Here is a 10240-nt window from a genome sequence, read left to right as displayed (position 1 = left end):
TTTTTTTCATTTTCAAATTATTAATTTAAAAAAATATATACACAAATTTAAATATTCGAAATTCGAATTACATACTCCAACAACTGAACATAAAATTTAAAAGTTCGAAATACAAAATCTAATAATCTATAATATAAATAATTATTTATATATATATATATATATATTAAAAAAAACTAACAGGGTACCCGAAAAACTTCAATTTTGTGACCTGACCCCGACCCGAAAAATGTCGGTCGGTTACTCGACCCGGCCGGTAATTTTTTTAAAAAAATTACCCGTTTTTTAGGTCCGGATCGATGGATCGGATCAATAGATCGAATCAACCGGGTCGTGTAGTTTTACACACCCTTAGAATGTATGTCATGGTGAGAGGGTGTTAGGCCCAAGTATCCATTTATGTATATTAGGTAAATTTGTGTTAAATTATTTCAAAATATAAATTTGATATATCATCGATATGATATTTATTATTTCGAAACAAGTAAACACAAATCTTTTACTTTTTTGTTATACAAAGAGGATCGAGGTGCAATTTGAGTTCTTTCTAACTTTTAATATTTTTATTTAATTATTTTAATTGATTAGTATTATATATATACTAATATCTTTAATATTTATCATTTTAAATAATTATTAGATCTTTTGTGTAGTTTTTTAATAAACAAATGAAGAAATTAATGTACGGACTTTAATTAATATTTTACCTAAATTATTTTTTACACATATTTTTTATTAATTATTTTTTTCCTAAATATTATATTTTACACATATTTATTTTAAATTAACAATATAAGGATTATATTCTTAAATTATTTATTCACATTATAGAGAAAGCTCCCCCTGGTCACATTATAGAATATTTAAGTCAAGTTAGATTTGAGTATGTTTTTGGGTGTTCGAAGGTTGTAAACTTCAAACCAATACTTATTTTTGTACTTATTGAGAGGTGTATATAAGAGACACATTTGTTATTATACACAAGTCATCCATCATCGCTAATGTAAAAGATAAACGTTAATGTCAACAACATTGAACATAATGTTGGTCAAGATGATGAGAACAACACTGATGACCCCTGTTCATGAAGGATTAACAGGGAGAAATCTCACGTGACATAGACGATCATCACGAAGAATTCATCACTAGAAAAATATCTTGTTTTTTCATTTTTTTATTTATCAATATTGTTATTTTTCTTTTATTGTAATATCGTAACTTTAGTTATTGTAAATATTTTATCAATGATATAAATATTGACGTAAATTTTGTCTGGGTAGGTACCCTAAAATTAGAATTTTTTATATTAATTATTTATTTTATTATTGGTGTTCACTCTGAAATTTTATTTGTATCAATTCCATATGAAAAATTCTCTTACTAATATATATATGTTTCTATACTATTTTTAGATTACCAGTGTTGACTTTTAATAAGAAAATTGCTAGCTAGACAATCATATTACTTAGGGTGCGTTTGGTTCACGGAATGTAAGATTACATTTGAGAATAAAATTACCAGAATGCAATATTACTATGGGAATATTGAATTACCATTTTTGGTTTGTTTAGTAAGAATGTAAGATTATAATGTTTGGTTGGAGGAATATAAGATTACTTGAATGCATATTTTACCAAATTATCCTTGTGATATACATTTTTTAACAAGTAAAATGTTAATATTAAATTATAAATATTTGAATAAAAATTTTACAAAAAATATTTTAATTGTCACACTATCTAAGTTTAAAGAAAATACATTTAACATATAATTAATATATCAAACTTATATTTATATAAAATATAATATAAAAAATAATATTATTATCTCGAGTGGATAAATATGTTATTTTTAAAGTATAAGATCTATTTGTTAATAACTCAAAATTAAACATTATTTTAAGTAATTACATTTTTACAATAATAACATTTTCACCTCATAAAATTATAAAATGACTAATATATTAAATATTAAAAATACAAAATAATTAACTACTCAAATTTATTAATCTTTTACTAAATTAAACTCTTTATATTATTGTTATTAAATTTATAATTTTGAGTAAATCACGAAGAATAAAAATTGAGAATGATCCATATGAAAAAAAATTAATTATTTTAAGGGTATTTGTGTAAAGTGGTAGGAATTATTCATGATATAAGAATTTGGAGGTAATTACATTCCACAATTTAAAAAAAAAAATGCTACTATGATAATAAATTATTACTTAATAAATATATTTTCCGTGAACCAAACATTAAAATATAATTCCGAAAAGATCATTCCCCGTAATAATGATTTTTATACGAATTAAACGCCTCTTATTTTAAAAACGTTTTTGATACAAAAGATGCTTTTCTAAAAATTATATATTTTTTAGAAAATAATAATCCCACCTTATGCATGAGAGCATTAAATTTTCATTTCTTTTGTGTGGATATTCAAATTACATTTTTAACCACAAAATTCAAAAATTGATAGATAACATTAAAATTATAGTAAAACATAGCTTTTAGCTTAAAGAGGGGTACCAATACCAATAACCATGCTAAGCCCAACCTATCCAAAAAAAAAAATCGTTAGCTTTTTTTCATCGCATAATTTTATGAGTAAATTACATATTTAGTATTAAACTATCACTTTTTTTTATTTAGTATCTAAACTTTTAATTTTCCAAAATCATACCTAAATTTTACTTTTTATTTCATTATAGTACCCACCGTTAAAAATTTAGGTACTAAAATGAAATAAAAAGTTAACAGTATGTACTAAAATGAAATAAAAAATTAATAGAGGGTACTAAAATGAAACAAAATGTTAACGATGAGTACTAAAATGAAACAAAAATAAATATTAGATATGATTTTGAATAAATTAAAAGTTTAGATACTATAAAAGAATAAAAGTGATAGTTTAAATATTAAATATGTAATTTACTCTAATTTTATTTGCAAATATATGTTATTTGTATTTTGTAAATAATAATTCAGAAAGTAATAAATAAATAATAAATATAATTATAAAAATCATTGTCGAGAAACTATCCTCGCACTCTCGTCTTTTGGCTGCATCGGTATCTGTTGTTTTTCCTCCCAAAATCTCTAAAAACGTGACCTTCGTCTCCTCCGATCCTTTCTTTGTCTTGGTTTATGAGGTTCTCTCTCTTTCTCTTCAGATTTCTAATTTTATTTTTCTTGACCAGAGATCTGTTAGGGTTTCTTTTTGCATTCGCAGCACATAATCGATTCGCTTTTTTATTGATCTTTGTGTTATAATTTGGGGTTTTCTTAAGCATATATATTTTTGAATTTTTTAGTTATTTTTTTCCTCTTGTAATCGTGTCTTGATTCTTGGGACTTTTCCGGAAGCTATTTTATCAGTCCTCTGAAGGGTTTGTTCTTAAGCCTCTTTTTTTTAAAAATATGTTGTTTTCTTAAAAAATATTATCTTTGATTTCGTTGAATTGGGTTTCCTTCTTTAGTATAAAGACTGCCTTTTTTTATTTGAGATTTGATGGTTTGAATGTTAGAGCTATTATATATTTATTTATTTGGTCTTTAAATGTTTATGCATTTTGTATAATTTTCCCCGTGAGAAATGTTCAATTTTATTTTTGATTCCTCACTAATTGATTTCACTGATTGCGCTTTTGGTTTTGGCTTGCAGCTCGAAGGAGAAACCCACTCTTGGGTAAGTTAACTTCCATTACAATTTTTTGAGTAAAGTACACAAATGGTCCACTGCGTTGCTTTGTTTAGTTATATTAAAATTATAAAATGGTCCCGACTATAGGGCGTTACTTTATTTAGTTACTCGACTATTAAAAGTTACAAAATTGCTATTCATACGTTCCAATGAAATACGATAATCGTTTTAAGACTTTAGGACCATATTTTATCCCATCAAAATCAGTATGTTAATGATTAACTCAGACTACCATCAATTAACATAAAATGACGACTTTAGAACATATGAATAGCCGAGTTACTATTTTATAACTTTTAATAGTCGGGACTCAACAAAGTAATGTCATATAGTTAAGAGACCATTTTGTAACTTTTGAAATGATAAACCAAAGTTCATGCTCTTGGCTGCGAATTTATTTGTCTTTCTGCTAGACGTCCTACTGTTATGTTTGATACAAATAAGTAAATAAACTTTCACCTTTCAATTTTTTTCATGGAGGGACAAAAAAATATGAAGAAAAACTAATATGCTAACAGTATAAGAACCTTACTAGTGTGTCCTTGATGTTTCTTTTGTTATTTTAAATTCTTGCTTAATTTCTATTTATGTTTTGTGTAGCGGAACGCGGATTAAGACCCGCAAACGGAATATTGCTGCTCCCCTGGACCCTGCAGCCTTTGCTGATGTAGTGGTCCAGATCTATTTGGATAATGATGGTGACCTGGTAAGTGGTAAATATCATAATGCAAAATTTACATATCTGTAACCCAGGTTTCATCTTAAGTGTGATTCTGGAATTCTTGTTCTTTATCTTGTGACTTGCTGATCAAACACTTGTTTTGTTCAGGAACTTGTTGCCAAGAACGTTGAATCTTCTGATCTTAACTTCTCAAGATACGGTGACACCTTCTTTGAGGTAACCTTTTTTTATACCGAAATATCAACATTTTCATATTTTCCTTCGAAGGCTACGTTTGTTTCACTATAATTGGTTTTTTCTTGGTTGTATTTAGTATTATTGTTTTGTAGTGAATTAAATTGGCAATTGTAGGTTGCTTTCACTGGAGGGCGCACACAACCGGGCACAATTAAACCTGATGAGGGGGAGCGACACCCATACTCTATTATAGAGTGCGAGGCTAATCGTGAAGCCATTTTGCCTTCCGTGATCTATGTACAGAAAATCCTACGCCGAAAACCTTTTTTGATAAAGAATCTTGAAATGTTATGCGAAGATTCTTGCAATCATTGGAGCTTTTTGAGGAAAATGAAAGGAAGAAGCTCGCGATTTTCACAGCTCTTGCTTTCTCCCAAAAATTGTCAGGGTTGCCACCGGAGGCTGTGTTCCAGCCGCTACTCAAGGATAATCTTGTGGGTAAAGGACTAGTTCTTCCATTCATAACAGATTTCTTCAAGGAGTACCTGGTGGATAATAGCCTGGAGGATTTAATTTCAATTCTGAAGCGAGGGAAAATGGAGGACAATCTCATGGAGTTCTTCCCTTCTGCTAAGCGGTCTGCTGAAGGTTTTTCTGAGCATTTCACGTAAGTATTCTGGTTTGTGATGGGTATTTTGCTTTTTAAATCTCCTTGCTTCTCCCAATTTCTAAGGTTCCGTGCCTTCTGCAGTTAGAGAAGTTTTGTAGGAAGAAAGTAGAGACTTAAAATAACAAGAATGCCAATTTATAATTTAACTTGTGACAGGCTTTATTTTTAAAAACATATTTGCATGCTTTTTACAATAACAATGGTAGTTTGAGTGTTATGCATAATTGCTTAGATGATTGAACCTTTCTTTGTTGTGGGTTTCGTGTGAGTAAGTGCATGTACGCCTAATACCATTTGTGATTTGGTTGTTCCAGAAATATTGAGATAGGAGTGTGTTGTTTTGTTCCCGGGATAAGTAGTGTTTATGAATGTGGTAGGCTTCTATGTATTTATATTTGAATTTATAAGTAGTAAACATGTAAAGATTTTTATAGACCAAGTCTGTTTTCTTCTTCTTCTTCCTTCTTTTTTCAAATAAAGCTAGTCTGCTAGTTGGTCCGTACATCTAATTGACTGGATAGATCATATTTTGTATAAGTTTGTCTCAAACTAGATGACAATCCACTTCAATGTTTTTATTTCTTCCAAGAACCACTTCCTAAGACTATATAAAGAGCTACTTTAGATATTAACACATAAGACTATATAAAGAGCTACTTTAGATATTAACGCGGATTAGAGTCATAGGATCTTGTACTTAAACCCATGTTTTTCATGAGATATTTAATCACACTTGCTACCAAGTAGTATTAACCTTCATCATGAAGATGAACATGGTCTGCATATTAAATGGGTCGTGTATATTACACCATTCTTGTATTTATTTGATGTGTCTTCTGCTGGCTATGCTTTCTTATCGTATCCCAAACTGTGAGGCTTGCTTAAAACAAAACACTAACATTGAGAGTTGAATATTCACATGGACATAATTGACTAAGAATATGGTTCTGTTTTTCCCCTTTGCAGTCAATCTATTAGAAGAATATAATACAAAAAAATTGATCTGTGCTGAAAATGAGAGTTGCTCAATTTTGATGTGTATAATAGAAAAGCTGAATCTTAACAAATGAAAATCGAAGCCATCACCTAACACAAAAAACTAATTGAAGGCTTTGGATCGATAGGAAAAGATTCATTGATCGAGGCTTCCTTTTTGAAAAAAAAGGGTTAGGGTTTGAGAATCAGAAAATTTGCCACCAAGTAATACCATGTTAGTGAGGAAAATATATTGGTTTAAACCAAAATTTTTATGCAACTTTTCACAAGAAGGGAGAGAATATGAGAATACTAATCATCCTATCTTATCAAATCCAACATATTCAATGGATTGAATTATCCTGTACTAGAAGGATTTCCATCCTTTTTGCAGTTCCATCTTTCATTCTCAGTAAACATAAAACAAGGAAGATGTTTTTTTTGGTATCGATTCATCATCAAATGCTCCTTTATTTCTTTAAATATGGTTTGTGACATTGTTGCAATCTGTGGTTGAATCTTTGGGTTTGCGAATGCATTCATGTTGTCTTTCTATATGATGTGCCTTTGACTGTTTCAACTTATTTGCCTAATTATGTTGATTTTCAGCAAGGCAGGTTTGGTGCCTTTGGTTGAATACAAGAGAATAAAATATTTGAGGCAAAACTGAAGGATATGAAGTCTGCTTTGACAACCCTGATAGCAGAGGAATCTGACATATCTGAAGTCATTGAAATTGTTAAGCTACGTGTCAAAGATGCTAATTTACCTGATATTGAGGTTGTACGAATTCTGTGGGATGTATTGATGGATGCTGTTCAGTGGTCTGGAAAAAACCAACAGCAGAATGCCAATTCTGCATTGCGACAGGTAATAGATTGTCTGCTAAAATTTTTTCCCTTACCTCGTTAGATTGAACCTCAATGTATCATAGGAGATCAGGAATTTAGCAACATAGCAGAATGAAATAAAAGCAATCTACCAGTATCTAGCATTATTGAAATCAAGGTCAAAATTCCAAGACACATTCATTTAGGAAATCACTATATTCCACATTTGTGGCAAATGTGTTAGAATATTAATCATAGAAAAGCATCATAAAGGAGGGTGCTAGCTGCAACCTAGATGCAAATGGTCAGTAAAATGTGTTGAAACTCTTGCAACTACTATAGATTAGTACTATTATGACCCACTGATGGTTCAGAAACCATGGAGTGTTCTTACTTTTGATCCATTCTCTTTTGCTTTGTCCTCTTTTTTCTTGTTAAATAAGATGTGTGCATGCACAGAGATGTGGATATGCTAATCCAGAGTGCCTTATACATATTTCTTTATCTCCTTTCCTTGATTTAATTATTTGGATTTGGGACACCAAATGACCTCAGTGGTTAAGGGACTTGTTGTTATCCCTTGATGTCCCGGGTTCGAGCATCACAGATGCCAGGGGTGTGAGCATTATTGTCAAATGATTGAGAGTTTTTTAACAGATACTGCCTTGTATTACCTCATATTTATAAAGAAAACTGGGTAACTACTCTCTTGGGACCGTAATCTAAGGGAAAGTTAGGGGAGAATTGATGCTTATGCACCAAGTAATAAATTTGTTGTGGTTTAGTTTGTAGAGTATCAGTACGTGCCAATTTGGTTTCTGTTTTAATGATAACATCTTTAGTTGTATTTTTCATCTCCTAATTCTATAGTTTGCTTAATACTGTTGATTTGGTGTGTTATTGCCTGGTCTTTGCCATCTTACATTGACTACTTTTCTGATTCATTGTTTTATGACTTCTGATGTATGGCTGTAAATGAGATGTGCTCACAAGTTAGTGGCTTTCTGTCTGAAAGCGTTAGTTTGTCTTGGTCTTGGTCCCGGCTCAAGTGGTTTGTGAGCTCAATCATTTTTTTTTAATTTATTATTGTTTTAAATTAGTAATGAAAACGAATCTCAGTTGAGCTAGTATAGGTAATCGAGTTTGAAGTTAAGAATGGGATTCAAGCACGTTTTTACTATGTAAATGAGCCCTATCGAATGAGCAGTAATAGTTTGATCTTTATTTTGAATCAAGGATAAGGTTTGAAATTAGAACTCGATCAATCTTGAGCTTAGGTTTGAGTCTCGCGTTCGGAATCAAACTTGAGCTTCTTATTGTTTGGGCTTGGGAAGCATTCATAACCTGGTGGATGGAATTGATTATTTTTAATGGATATCTTCCCTAACATTGATAATGTTAACGTGAATGCATAACTATCTGACCTGTGCATAAGTCCAACTGTTACTTGTCCCCACTTGTTAATTAGCTATCATGTACCTGTTAAATTCTAATACTTGCCCCTACAACAGTGCTTGATTAAAGATGTAGTTTTGCTGGACTAGATTCAAATAGCTTTCTTGGAGAATTTTCGGATAACTATTGCTAAACTAAAATTGTATTTTTTAATAATAAATGGTGGACCAAGTTAATTGGGAGATATTTTCATGATAAAGGTCAAAACATGGGCAACGCTGTTAAGTTCCTTCTGCACCAGTGGCAAACTTGAGCTGGAACTTATATATAAGGTTCAGATGCAATGCTATGAGGATGCAAAATTGATGAAGCTATTCCCTGAGATCGTGAGGTCTCTCTATGACCAGGATGTTCTTGCAGAAGACACCATTCTTCACTGGTTCCGCAAAGGAACAAACCCGAAGGGCAGGTATGCATTCAAGTTATATTTGCTGTCATTGAAAAGTATTGTGAGGTATCATCAGTATGTTTAGCGCTTGAATGGTTGGTTGGAATTTATAGTTGAGAATCAGAATACTGAATTCATTTCTACATCATCTTTTATAATATACTGGAATTTATTGCAGGCAAACCCTTGTGAAGTCTCTGGAGCCCTTTATCAAATGGCTGGAGGAAGCCGAGGAAGAGGAATAAGCGCTCCAACAATATTGCCATGATTTCTTTCAAAAGAAATTGTGATCAACCTTGCACTGTTGTTTTTATTAGCTATATCTATTCCTGAGACAATGAACTAAATTGTGATCAACCTTGCACTTGCTGTTTTTATTAGCTATATCTATTCCTGAGACAATGAACTAATTACTGCCGAATCCTTTGACATTTGCAGTGTATGTTAAAAGCTTGTGATGTTAAGATGGATGGATTAATACTTGTAATAAACAATACTGTTGTGTTTACCATGTTTCGGTAGGTACCTCTTTTTTGTGCAAGTGGTTAGTTGTGCTTCAAATTCAGTATGTTTCTCATTATTCTGGTATAAAATTGACTCGGTTTTGTGAGAACAGTTTGGGATTGAAACAACCCATTAGCAACACTGTTGTGCAATTTGCTAAGGGAGGCCTGTGATTATAGAATCTAGAAGAAGAGTATGATTAGAGTTGTTGATATAACGGTCTTTAATAATGTTTACGGTAATCTCCAAGTTTGGTTACTCTTGTCATTTCTAAGGGTACTTAATGAGTTGAGTAACTCGTGAGCAGTTGGAGTTTAACTCGGTTAAAGTTTGGTAAAAACTCGACTCGGGAGTCGAAGTCGAGCTCGAGTTGAGTAGTGTAAAGTCCAACTCTATTCTACAAGTTTGTGAACAAGTTTTTAATTTTTTTATATATAATATTTTAGTAGTTATCTTAAGAAGTTATTTTACACACTCAAATATCAAACCTTATTTATTATTTTAATATATTTGTGGATTTTTACTTTGAAGTTTAAATTTTAAAATTACTTCATACACTATTTTGATAATTTTTTTTGGTTAAACATATTAAGTCTTATATAGTATTAGTCGATTTTACCCATAGTTAAGAAAATAAGGTGAAAATTTCGGTGAGCATAACAAATAACGAGGCGAGTAATGAGCATCGAGCTTAACGAGTAACAAGCTTAAGAGCAACGATTCGAGCAACAAGTTTTCTTAACGAGCATGAGTTGAGCAAAATTTTAATGAGCTTAACGAGAAATAAGTCGATTAACAAAATTTTTTAAAGAACACGAGTTAAACAATGCCAAACTCGCTCGATAAACACCTCC

The 10240-nt window shown here is 30.9% G+C and overlaps 1 pseudogene; it reads left to right on the top strand.

Annotated features, from left to right (window-relative positions):
* Nucleotides 1-3018: 3018 nt before the first annotated feature.
* LOC120205392 lies at nt 3019-9390 on the top strand (annotated as a pseudogene).
* The last annotated feature ends 850 nt before the right edge of the window (nt 9391-10240 follow it).

This window comes from Hibiscus syriacus, unplaced genomic scaffold, assembly GCF_006381635.1.
Source record: "Hibiscus syriacus cultivar Baekdansim isolate YM2019G1 unplaced genomic scaffold, ASM638163v2 tig00012420_pilon, whole genome shotgun sequence".
Classification (NCBI taxonomy): domain Eukaryota; kingdom Viridiplantae; phylum Streptophyta; class Magnoliopsida; order Malvales; family Malvaceae; genus Hibiscus; species Hibiscus syriacus.
This window is presented reverse-complemented; position numbering and strand designations above follow the sequence as displayed.